This window comes from Stomoxys calcitrans, chromosome 3 (assembly GCF_963082655.1).
Source record: "Stomoxys calcitrans chromosome 3, idStoCalc2.1, whole genome shotgun sequence".
Lineage (NCBI taxonomy): Eukaryota > Metazoa > Arthropoda > Insecta > Diptera > Muscidae > Stomoxys > Stomoxys calcitrans.
The window spans coordinates 109,429,514-109,442,074 of record NC_081554.1 but is presented as its reverse complement, the minus strand read 5'-3'; positions in this window follow the sequence as shown (position 1 = coordinate 109,442,074).

Genomic DNA, 12,561 nt, shown 5'->3' with positions numbered 1-12,561 from the left:
TTCGAAATTGGGTCCCATTATCGGTCACTATGACTTCAGGAACACCATAACAATTAAAAATTTCATCACGTAAAAATGTAACTATAGGTCCTGAAGCCAATTTCTTCACAGGCTTAAGAAACGCAAATTTGAAATAGTGATCTAATACGATAAAAATGACCCTGTGACCCTTCTAGGTACGCGGAAATAGTCCTAGAAAATCCAAATAGAGCCTTTGAAACGGCCTCTCGGTTAACCCCATCTGACCCATGGGTGGTTTCAAAGTGGAAGTCGGATATTTAGATGTCTTACAAATGTCACAATTACATCGGTTACAAGCCGTGGCCAGTAAAAATACCTTCTTATCCTCTCAATCGTCTTCGCAATCCCGCCATGCGCCGCGTTAGGTATATCATGAGCCATTTTTATAACATCCTCACGAAGTTCACTGGGTACAAGCAACTTCCATATGTCCTCATTTAGGCTTTCCGAAGGAAACTTGACTCTTTTATATATGTGACTAGCTGACCCGGGCCCGCTCCGCTGCGCCTTCTTTTACTTTATATGGAGCAAAAGTTTCCTTGGAATATTTATTTTCGACAATTAAAGATCTTTTAGTGAAATACCATGCTACGAAAATAGTATATCGCTTGACTAACAGTTTAACAATATAAGTGCCTTGGCAATATGTCCCCTTTGGGACAAATTTACGACCATAGCAATATGTTTTTGGTGAGAGGCGGACCCCAAACACTTGGTTCCATATTTGGATATCAGATTCGTATTCTGCATTCAAATACCTTTTATTTAAGCCCCATATTCCCATGGTCAGTAAATAAGTCCTGTTTGGGGGGTGTTTTGGGAAAGGGGTGGACCCCCAGAATCGTGGTCCCACATTTGGATATTAGATTCATATTCTACTCGCAAATACTTTTCATTTGAGTCCCATATTGCCATGGTCGGTGAATATGTCCGATTTAGGGGTGTTTTGGGGCTTGGGGTGGTCCCCCTAGCACTTGGTCCGACAATTGGATATCAGATACGTTTTCTTATCCTAAATACCTTCATTTGAGTCGTGATTGGTCTAAATATATGTTTGGTAGGTTTTAGGGTGGGGCAGCCCCCCTAGGTACCCCATCCAAAATTTGGATACCAAATTTGTTTTTTAGGGTACTATATCAAAGCACACAAAATTTCGCATAAATCGAACCACCCATCTTTGAGATCTGGCGTTTCTGAAAATTTGGGTAAGGGGGAGGGTCCGCCCCACCTTCAAATATCAAAAATGTAGTAACCTATTTTCACCACGGGATCATTATGCACCATCTATGAAAATTTCAAGAAAATCGGTTCAGCCGTTTCTGAGTCTATAGGGAACACACAAACATAAACCCCTCAAAGGGTAAAAATTTGCAGACCATGCCAATATGTGGCACAAATGAAAGGTATTTGAGATTAGAAAACTAATTCGACAACCAATTATGGGGCCAGGTGTTTGGGGGACGCCTCATCCCATAAACTCTACTTAAGCCGATGGCAATAGGGGGTTTAAATAAATGGTATTTGAGACAAGAGCACGATGCTTATAATTTTTTTGAGGGCCAAGTGTCTAGGGGACCACCTCACCCCCCAAAAAACTCCTAAATCAGACATCATGAGAACATCGTGCGGAAATAAAGTTTGTTTAGAATGGCATTTAACCCTCCGAGCGAATTCCTGGTCCAATAAAGATCATATGGAATTCAGATAAAGGCACATACATTGTTATACTGTTAGTCAAGCGATATGCATATACTAATTGCGTAGGATGGTGTTCCATTAAAAGCTCTTTAATTGTCGAAAATAAATATTCAAAGGATAATTTTGTTCCATATAAAGTAAAAGAAGGCGCAGTGGAGCGGACGCTGTCCAGTTAATAGGTTATATAGTTTGCTGATATTGAAAGGGGGCGGACCCTCACCCGTTACCCCAAAAACACCACCAAAAATCAAGGTTGACCGATCGGGACAATATGGGTATCAAATGAAAGGTATTGGAGAATAGAATACGAATATGGTATTACAAATTGGGTCCAAAAAACCCAGGGGTGACTCCAAACCCAAAAGTTACCCAAAAAACATATTGGACGTACACATCAATATGGGACACAAATGAAAGGTATTCGGGAGAAGATTACGAATATGACATAAAAAATTATGTTTAAGTATTTGCGGGTCGCCCCATCCCCAAAAGGCCCCCAAATGGAAGTTTCACTCGATCATTGCTATATAAGACTCAAATGAAAGGTATTTGGCAGTAACGCTGGGCTGGGTAATACTTTTTTTATTCAAAAGATTTCCATGGTTTAATAGTAAGAACTATCGTTACCGCACCAAATATATAGAGTGGAAAATTAGTTCTTTACCATAGAAAATCGTTTAATATGGCAATTTGATTTAAAAAAAAGACTAAATAATGACTATTAAATAAAGATAGTCATTTAGTCATTTATAAACAACCACAGCACTATGATCCACTCCAAGCGAAAAACACGAATATTTAAATAAGCGTTGTCTTCGCTCAGCTACCTATATATATATAAATGAATTTTTGTTTGTGTGTAAGTTTTATATAGGCTCACCGATTTTCTGGAAATTTTCACAGATGCTGCATTATGGACCCGTGGAGATTATAGAATATTTCCTATTTTGATACGTTAAGGGGAGGGCTCCCCCTAACCCTTTTTTTTTTCAAAAACGATTTCGGATATGGGTTGGGCGATTTAAGCGACATTTTGTTTGCAGACTTACAGTAACCTAAAAACAAAAATTTGGTATCAAAATCTGAGGTGGGGTGCCTAGAAGGCCCGCTCACTCCCAAAACCCTCCAAACGGATTTATAGACCTATCACTACAATATGGGAATCAAATAAAACGTATTTGAGAGTAGAAGACTAATCTGATATCCAATTGTGGGACTAAGTGTTTCGTGGTTCACCCCTCGCCAAAAAAACCCCTCAAATCGGACATATTTACCGACCATTGCAATGTGGGGTTTGCATAAAAAGTTATTGAGTGTAGAACCAGTAATGGAGTATTGGAGTTTTATCGATTTTAATGAAATTTTGCACACGTATTGCCAATTAAACCATCTCATGAAAAATTTTGTAGAGATCGGATCAAAATTGTGGCTTCTACAGCCTTAAAAGGCCATATCGGATGAAAAATATATATGGGAGCTATATCTAAATCTGGACCGATTTTTATGGAACTTTGCACACATGTGAGAACGTTGAATAAAACGCTTCATGCCAAATTTTGTACGGATGGGACCAAAATTGTGGCTACTACAGCTTTAAAAGGGCATATCGGATGAAAGATATTCATGGGAGCTATAAATAAATATTGGGACGTCACAAAAAGCCCTTCGTGCCAAATTTTGTAAAGATCGGAACAACATTGTGCCTTCTACAGCCTTAGTAGGTCAAATCGGGCGAAAGTTATATATGGGAGCTATATCTAAGTCTGAACCGATTTAGATGAAATTTTGCACACATATTGGGAGGTCACACGAAACATTTCATGCCAAATTTGGTAGAGATCGCACCAAAATTGCGGTTCCTACAGCATATCGGATGAAAGATATATATGGGAGCTATATCTAAATCTGGACCGATTTCAATAAAATTTTTCAAGCATTTTGTGTAGTTAAAAAAACACTTCGTGCCAAATTTTGTAAGGATCGGACCAAAATTGTGGCTTCTACAGTTTTAAAAAGGCACATCGGGTGAAAGATATATATTGGAGCTATATCTAAATCTGAACCGATTTTTTTCAAAATCAATAGCGTTCTTCCTTGGACCAAAACAGACACAACATTTTGTGAAAATCGGACAACAAATGCGACCTGTACCTTGATTACAAGAATACATGGACAGAGAGACATACGAACATTCGGACAGACGGACATAGCTAAATCGAATCAGGAAGTGATTCTAAGCCGATTGGTTCGGGGTTTTACGAGCATAGGGTTGAGACAAGGGAGAGCGAGTACTGGCAAAATGCTTCCGGAATAGGAAAATAAATAGGCATTGGGATAAGAGCTCATATCCTAGATAGGTCCTAAAGTCTTCATTAGGGTTCCTTGCCCCATCTGCGTAGCCACTTGTCTAACCTGAAAACAAATGAAAAAGTGAAATGAGTCAAAAGAAATATATATTTATAAAAACAATGCCCCACATACATATACAAGACGGACAGACGTAACCTACGTTGAATACGGTATACTATACACGGATGGACACAACAGTGGCCTGGCATATGGCTACCCGAAGAGAGAAGGAAATCCAAGGAGCTTTTCATTGAAAGAGATGCTTATTTTACGAATTTCTATGACGAATTTTACTTTTTTTTATTATACAACATTCAGTTGTTTCTAATTTTTTGGCTTGTAGTGCTCTTTAAAACATTTTTATTCCATTTTGTATCCATTTCAACTTGATTCTATTTTTATTGGCAATTTAAAATTTATTTTTTTTGCATTCGTTCTATTTTACGAATTATATTTCCTTGTATTATTTATAAATGTCAATAAACGGAACTTTATAAAGTTTAAAGAAAACTGACCGAGTAGGCTTAGGCTACTTTTGGGAAGGTGGTAGGGGTAAGTAAAGGTATCAATCAAGGGATGCCCAGGAATGAAGTGCGGTATAGAAGAGAGACCTGAGGGAGGGCCAAGAACTTGGGGGAGCACCAGCCAAGCAGCGTATCGGTGGACCGCTATGCTAATAAGAGATTCGTAAGTGTTGTGTGCATTCGTTGTTTCTTTTTTCTGTTCAAACCATCCTTTAGTGTGTCGACTTATTTCCGCCTCAATAATTAACCACATTTAAGCCAGCCCGAGTAAAAAAATTGATATTGCCAGATCCAAATATATCTGGGACAGGATAAAGTTGGATCTTAGTAGATTTGCCATATCTAATTATATCTGATGTTATTAATAACTATATATGGGGATGATGCCCATTTCAGACATCATGATTTAATGGTGTTTTCGGGGGAGAGGTGGTCCCCCAGATACTTGGCCCAGAAAAATATCAGCATCGTGCTCTTCTCTCAAATACCATTTATTCAAACACCATATAGCCATTGGCTTAAGAAGAGTTAACAGGATGAGGCGTCCCCCAAACACATGGCCCCAAAATTGGTTATCGAATTCTTTTTCGAATCTCAAATACCTTACATTTGAGCCACATATTGGCATGATCGAAAAATTTTTTCTCTTTGGGGGTGTTTGGGGAACGGATGATGCCCTAAATACATAGTCCTACATTTGGATATCAAATTCGTATTCTACTCCCAAATACCTTTATTTGAGCCCCATATTGCGATGGTCCCTAAAAAGTTGCTGTTTATGGGGTATTTTGGAAAAGGGGTAGACCCCCAGAAAATTGGTTCCGAAAATGGGAATCAATTCTTACTCTACCCCCCAATACCTTTCATTGAAGCCCCACATTGTCATGGTCGGTAAATATGCCCGATTTAGGGGTGTTTTGGGGAGTGGGGTGGTCCCCCAAATTCTAGCCCTTAACAATATATCAGCAACGTGCTCTATTCTCATATATCTATATATCATTTATTTGAACTCCATATTGCGCCGTTCCGCCTTCAAAATTGAATATCAAATTCTTTTTCTAATCTCATTTAAACTCCTTATTGCAAAAGTCTGCAAATATATCCGGTTTGGGGTATTGGCCCTAAAAACTATGAATATTTAGTTGCACTCTCTTAAAGACCCAAATTGTCTTGGTGAGCAAATGCGTCCTATTTGGGGGTTGTTATGGTGGTGGGACGTCCGCTATACAGTTGGCTCCTAATGTTGATATCAGATACGTGGTCTACTCCCAAAAACCTTTAATTCGAGCCCCATATTTCCATAGTCGGCAAACATGACCTGCGTGGGGGTGTTTTGGGAGATGGGCGGCCACTCAGTGAGCTGACCTTGAAAATTTATATCGGATTCGTGTTCCACTTTAAAAACCGTCTTATTTGAGCCTTATATTGCAATAGTCAGAAAATACTTCCTATGGTGTTATGGGGGTGGGGTGGCCCCATAGACACTTTTCCCGAATATTGCTTTACTCCCAAAGACCTTTCATTTGAGCCCCATATTGCTATGGTTGTAAATTTGTCCCCTTTGGGGGATGTTTTTGGTGAGAGGCGGCCCCCCCAGATTCGTATTCTGCATTCAAATACCTATTATTTAAGCCCCATATATAGTTATTAATAACATCAGATATAATTAGATATGGCAAATCTACTAAGATCCAACTTTATCCTGTCCCAGATATATTTGGATCTGGCAATATCAATTTTTTTTACTCGGGCGGGCTTAAATATGGATAATTATTGAGGCGGAAATAAGTCGACACACTAAAGGATGGTTTGAACAGAAAGAAACAGCGAATGCACGCAACACTTACGAATCACCTATTAGCATAGTGGCCTACCGATACGCTGCTTGGCTGATGCTCTACCAAGTTCCTGGCCCCCCTCAGAGTCTCCCTAAGGGTCTCTCCTTGATACCGCACTTCATTCCTGGGCATCCCCTGATTGAAACCTTTATTTACCGCTTCTGCTTAACCCTACTGCCTTCCTAAAAGTAGTCTAAGCCAACTTGGTCAGTTTTCTTTAAGCTGTATAAAGGTGAAGTTTATTGACATTCATAAATAATACAAGGAAATAAAATTCGTAAAATAGAACGAATGAAAAAAGAAATAAATTTTAAATTGCCAATAAAAACAGAATCAAGTTGAAATGGGTACAAAATGGAATAAAAATGTTTTAAAGAGCACTACAAGCCAAATAATTAGAAACAACTGAATATTGTATAATAAAAAAAAGGTACAATTCATCATAGAAATTCGTAAAATAAGCATTCATGAGTCCGCATCTCTTTGAATGAAAAGCTCCTTGGATTTCCTTCTCTCTTCGGGTAGCCATATGCCAGACCACTGTTGTGTCCATCTGTGTATAGTATACCGTATTCAACGTAGTTTACATCTGTCCGTCTTGTATATGTATGCAGGGCATTGTTTTTATAAATATATATTTCTTTTGACTCATTTCACTTTTTCATTTGTTTTCAGGTTAGACAAGTGGCTATGCAGATGGAGCAAGGAACCCTAATGAAGACTTTAGGACCAATATATATATTTTAATAGCTTAGTCCGTCCCGCTCTGCTGCGTCCGATAATGCTATATTGGAGAGGAGTACTCTAAATTTGGAAATTTCTGCCTAACTTCAGTTGAAAATGTATTCCAATTTTCCTGTGCATTTTTATACCCTGCACCACCACTGTGGTACAGGTTATTATAGATTTGTGCATTTGTTTGCAGCGCTAAGAAGAAGAAGAGCTAGACCCATCGATAAGTATACGGATCGGCTTAGAATCACTTCCTGATTCGATTTAGCTATGTCCGTCTGTCCGACTGTCCGTCTGTCCGACTGTTCGCCTGTCTCTCTGTCCATGTATTGTTGTAATCAAGGTACAGGTCGCATTTGTTGTCCGATTTTCACAAAATGTTGTGTCTTTTTTGGTCCAAGGACGAACGCTATTGATTTTGAAAAAAATCGGTCCAGATTTAGATATAGCTCCAATATATATCTTTCATCCGATGTGCCCTTTTAAAGCTGTAGAAGCCACAATTTTGGTCCGATCCTTACAAAATTTGACACGAAGTGTTTTTTTAACGACCCAAAATGCTTGAAAAATTTTATTGAAATCGGTCCAGATTTAGATATAGCTCCCATATATATCTTTCATCCGATATGCTGTAGGAACCGCAATTTTGGTGCGATCTCTACCAAATTTGGCATGAAATGTTTCGTGTGACCTCCCAATATGTGTGCAAAATTTCATCTAAATCGATTCAGATTTAGATATAGCTCCCATATATAACTTTCGCCCGATTTGACCTTTTAAGGCTGTAGGAGGCACAATGTTGGTCCGACCTTTACAAAATTTGGCACGAAGGGCTTTTTGTGACGTCCCAATATGTGTGCGAAATTTTATCAGATTTATATATGCCGTTTTAAAGCTGTAGTAGCCACAATTTTGGTCCCATCCGTACAAAATTTGGCATGAAGCGTTTTATTCAACGTTCTCATATGTGTGCAAAGTTCCATTAATATCGGTCCAGATTTAGATATAGCTCCCATATATATTTTTCATCCGATATGGCCTTTTAAGGCTGTAGAAGCCACAATTTTGATCCGATCTCTACAAAATTTTTCATGAGATGGTTTAATTGGCAATACGTGTGCAAAATTTCATTAAAATCGATAAAACTCCAATATATATCTTTTATGCGTTTCGACTTTTAAGGCTGTAGAAGCCACAATTTTCGTACCATCGTAAGAAAATCGTATAAGGTTCTATTCGATATTTCAATAGGTATGCAAAATAAACGTCTTACTAAATGTGGATATAAGTGTTATCTATTAAACGTATTACGTATACTCGGTGGTGTAGGGTAATATATAGTCGGCTCCGCCCGACTTTTGCATTTCCTTACTGGTTCTACACTCAATAACTTTTTATGCAAACCCCACATTGCAATGGTCGGTAAATATGTCCGATTTGGCGAGGGGTGAACCACGAAACCATTAGTCCCACAATTGGATATCAGATTAGTTTTCTACTCTCAAATACGTTTTATTTGATTCCCATATTGTAGTGATAGGTCTATAAATCCGTTTGGAGGGTTTTGGGAGGGAGCAGGCCTTCTAGGCACCCCACCTCAGATTTTGATACCAAATTTTTGTTTTTAGGTTACTGTAAGTCTGCAAACAAAATGTCGCTTAAATCGCCCAACCCATATCCGAAATCGTTTTTGAAAAGAAAAAAAGGGTTAGGGGGAGCCCTCCCCTTAACGTATCAAAATAGGAAATATTCTATAATCTCCACGGGTCCATAATGCAGCATCTGTGAAAATTTCCAGAAAATCGGTGAGCCTATATAAAACTTACACACAAACAAAAATTCATTTATATATATATAGGTAGCTGAGCGAAGACAACGCTTATTTAAATATTCGTGTTTTTCGCTTGGAGTGGATCATAGTGCTGTGGTTGTTTATAAATGACTAAATGACTATCTTTATTTAATAGTCATTATTTAGTCTTTTTTTTAAATCAAATTGCCATATTAAACGATTTTCTATGGTAAAGAACTAATTTTCCACTCTATATATTTGGTGCGGTAACGATAGTTCTTACTATTAAACCATGGAAATCTTTTGAATAAAAAAAGTATTACCCAGCCCAGCGTTACTGCCAAATACCTTTCATTTGAGTCTTATATAGCAATGATCGAGTGAAACTTCCATTTGGGGGCCTTTTGGGGATGGGGCGACCCGCAAATACCTTAACATAATTTTTTATGTCATATTCGTAATCTTCTCCCGAATACCTTTCATTTGTGTCCCATATTGATGTGTACGTCCAATATGTTTTTTGGGTGGTCAACTAGACACTTGGCCCTCTAAAAAATTATAAGCATCGTGCTCTTGTCTTAAATACCATTTATTTAAACCCCATATTGCCATTGGTTTAAGTAGAGTTTATGGGATGAGGCGTCCCCCAAACACCTGGCCCCAAAATTGATTATCGAATTAGTTTTCTAATCTCAAATACCTTTCATTTGAGCCACATATTGACATGGTCTGCAAATTTTTACCCTTTGAGGGGTTTTTGGGGAAAAGCGATCCCCACATTTGGATATTCGTATTCTTCTCCCAAATACCTTCATTTGAGCCCCATATAGCGATGGTTAGTAAATAATTGGTGTTTGTGGTCTATTTTGGGAAAGGGGTAGACCAGAAAATTGGTCCCGAAAGTGGGTATCAATTTCGTGCTCTACTCCCCAATACCTTTCATATGTCCGATTAGGGGTGTTTTGGGGAGTCGGGTGTTCCCCTAAACACTTAGCCCTGAAAATATATCAGCATCGTCCTCTATTCTCATGTATGTATACATTATTTATTTTAAACCCATATTGGCATTGGCCTCGAAATTACAGATCAAATTCATTTTCTAATCTCACATACCTTTCATTTAAAATCCTTATTGCAAAAGTCAGCAAATTTGTCTAGTTTGGGATATGGGCCCCATCAATATCGAGCTCCACTGTCTTGAAGATCCAAATTGTCTCGGTGAGCAAATACGTCCTATTTGTGGGTTGTTATGGTGGTGGAACGTCCCCTAGACATTTGGTCCCGAATGTTGATATAGGATTCGTGGTCTACCCTCATTTGAGCCCCATATTTCCATAGTCGGCAAACGTGAACGGTATGGGGTTGTTTTGGGGGAAGGGGCGGCAACTCTTTGGCATGACCTTAATAGTATACATTATATTCGTGTTCTACTTTGAAATACATATTATCTGAGCCCCTAATTGCAATGGTCAGCAAATACTTCCTATATGGGTAGCGTTATGAGGGTGGTGTGGCCCCTTAGACACTTTCTCGAATATTGGTATCAAATTCGTGCTATACTCCCAAAGACCTTTCATTTGAGCCCCATATTGCAATGGTCGTAAATTTGTCCTCCTTGGGGGGAAGTTTTTGGGGGGGGGGGGATGGCCTCCCAAATACTTGGTCCCACATTTGGATATCAGATTCGTATTCTACACTCAAATTGGGGTGGTCCCTCAAACACATGGTCCGACAATTGGCTATCAGATAACTTTTCTAATCATTAGAGTCCCATATTGTCGTGATTGGATACCAAATTTTTGTTTTTCGGTTACTATAAGGGAGTACACAAAATTTCGCTTAAATCGCACCACCCATCTCCGAGATCTGGCGTTTCTGAAAATTTGGGTAAGAGGGAGGGTCCGCCCCCCTTCAGATATCAAAAAATGTAGTACCCTATTTTCACCACGGGATCATTATGCACCATCTGTGAAAATTTCAAGAAAATCGGTTCAGCCGTTTTTGAGTCTATAAGGAACACACAAGCCCCAAAACACCCTAAATCGGACATATTTATTTGTATTTGCGAGTAGAATATGAATCAAATATCCAAATGTGGGACCACGATTCTGGGGGTCCTCCCTTTCCCAAAACAACCCCCAAATAGGACTTATATACTGACCATGGGAATATGGGGCTTAAATAAAAGGTATTTGAATGCAGAATACGAATCTGATATCCAAATATGGGACCAAGTGTTTGGGGGGCCGCCTCTTACCAAAAACATATTGCTATGGTCGCAAGTTTGTCCCCTTTGGGACAAATTTACGGGCTTATATGGGGCTCAAATGAAAGTCTTTGGGAGTATAGCACGAATTTGATATCAATATTCGGGAAAAGTGTCCATGGGGCCACCCCACCCCCACAACACCACCCAAATAGGAAGTATTTTCTGACTATTGCAATATGACGCTCAAATAACAGTGTTTTTTAAGTGGAACACGAATCCGATATATATTTTCAAGGCCAACTCACTGAGTGGCCGCCCATCACCCAAAACACACCCAAGCCGGTCATGTTTACAGACTATGGAAATATGGGGCCAAAATTAAATGTATTTGGGAGTAGACCTCGTTTCGGATATCAACATTAGGAGCCAACTGTCTAGCGGACGTCCCACCACCATAACAACCCCCAAATAGGACATATTTGCTCACCAAAACAATTTGGATCTTAAACAGAGTGGAACTAAATATTCATAGTTTTTAGGGCCAATACCCCAAACCGGATGTATTTGCTGACTTTTGCAATAAGGAGTTTAAATGAGATTAGAAAACGAATTTGATATCCAAATTTGTGGGCAATGGCAATATGGAGTTCAAATAAATATGTATAGATATATGAGAATAGAGCACGTTGCTAATATATTGTATTTTTAGGGCTTAGAATTTGGGGGACCACCCCACTCCCCAAAACACCCCTAAATCGGACCATGACAATGTGGGGCTTAAATCAAAGGTATTGGGGTGACCAATTTTCTGGGGGTCTACCCCTATCCCGAAATACCCCATAAACAGCAACTTTTTAGGAACCATCGCAATATGGGGCTCAAATAAAGGTATTTGGGAGTGGAATACGAATTTGATATCCAAATGTAGGACCATGTATTTAGGGCATCATCCCTTTCCCAAAACACCCCAAAGGGAAAAAATTTTTCGACCATGCCAATATGTGGCTCAAATGAAGGGAATTTTAGATAAGAAAACGAATTTGATAACCTATTTTGGGGCCAAGTGTTTGGGGGACGCCTCATCCTGTTAACTCTTCTTAAGCCAATGGCAATATGGGGTTTAAATAAATGGTATTTGAGAGAAAAGCACGATGCTGATATTTTTTCAGGGCCAAGTATCTGGGGGACCAACTCTCCCTCGAAAACATCACTAAATCAGACATCATGAGAATATCGGGCTGAAATGAAGTATTTTAAGAATGGAGTACTCCTTACATCCAAACTTAAATTCGTAGACCAATAAAGATCATATGGGAGATAAAGGCACTTATATTGTTAAACTGTTAGTCAAGCGATATACTATTGTATTTTCATAGCATGGTATTTCACTAAAAGATC